Below are 965 nucleotides of genomic sequence, written 5' to 3'. Positions count from 1 at the left end.
CAGACATCATTTTAAGATGGCCGTCTGACATGTGCTTTTTTTGACAATTTTAAAAACCTGCAAAATTCTAAATACACAGGACTTACTAAGGTGATTATAATTATTTAAATGATTGTTTCTACTTATTTAAACCTTGTTTAACAAGGACAATTACTAAAATGAATGCTATGTCCACTATTTTTTTTAGAACAGGGGTGGCTATAGTCATATCGTATAATGAGAGCAATAACGGAGTGACTATGGCCAGGGTGAGAATTGTTTTTATCTCAATTAATTGCATACAGGAAACTTTTATTCAGTGTTATAATTAATTATTTTTATCATTATTCATTATTTTTTTCTATTTAGATAAATTAGACCCAATTAAATTAATTTTGTTTTTTTAATCTCGCAGAACAAATCATCATGCCTTGGACATACAAGCCCAAACCAAGAAGTTGGCACTAAAACTCAACATCCACTGAGACACACAAAATGTATTAGAAGATCTAAAGAAAGGACTCTAAGATCGCTAGATTTTCAAGAAAAATGACATTACAAGTTCAACATTCAAAAGTAAATTAAAAGACAAATTTGAAAATGTGGAATTTCTACAAAACGTAAACAGGGTGGGCAGGCACTACTGTCTGATGTAGAAGTATATATGTGTGTATGTATATACACATATATATTTATACATTTTATATCTTTCTTTTGACGTTTTGTAAAGATTTTTTAATTTTACAAAACGTCAAAAGAAAGATATAAAATGTATAAATATATACATTTTATATCTTTCTTTTGACGTTTTGTAAAGATTTTTTAATATTTTACGAACTTGTAGAATACGATTGTAATGGGGCTCGGTGATAAGACTAATTGATGCCTTCTTCTTGCTTCAACCATTTCATTTTTTTATATTTGTACGTTGTATATATTCTTAACGGCGAAATAAATAAAACTACTACTACTAAAAAAAGAAGAAG

At 28.2% G+C, this 965-nt stretch overlaps 1 long non-coding RNA gene across 1 annotated transcript; it reads left to right on the top strand.

Annotated features, from left to right (window-relative positions):
• LOC136076537 (uncharacterized) lies at window positions 1-858 on the top strand. The gene is made up of 2 exons (XR_010636353.1): window positions 1-248; window positions 395-858. It is a non-coding gene; the product is annotated as an uncharacterized LOC136076537 (long non-coding RNA).
• Window positions 859-965: the final 107 nt, after the last annotated feature.

The sequence above is a fragment of the Hydra vulgaris genome, chromosome 02 (genome assembly GCF_038396675.1).
Source record: "Hydra vulgaris chromosome 02, alternate assembly HydraT2T_AEP".
Classification (NCBI taxonomy): domain Eukaryota; kingdom Metazoa; phylum Cnidaria; class Hydrozoa; order Anthoathecata; family Hydridae; genus Hydra; species Hydra vulgaris.
Note: the sequence above shows the minus strand (reverse complement) of the source record. Positions and strands in the feature narration are given on the sequence as shown.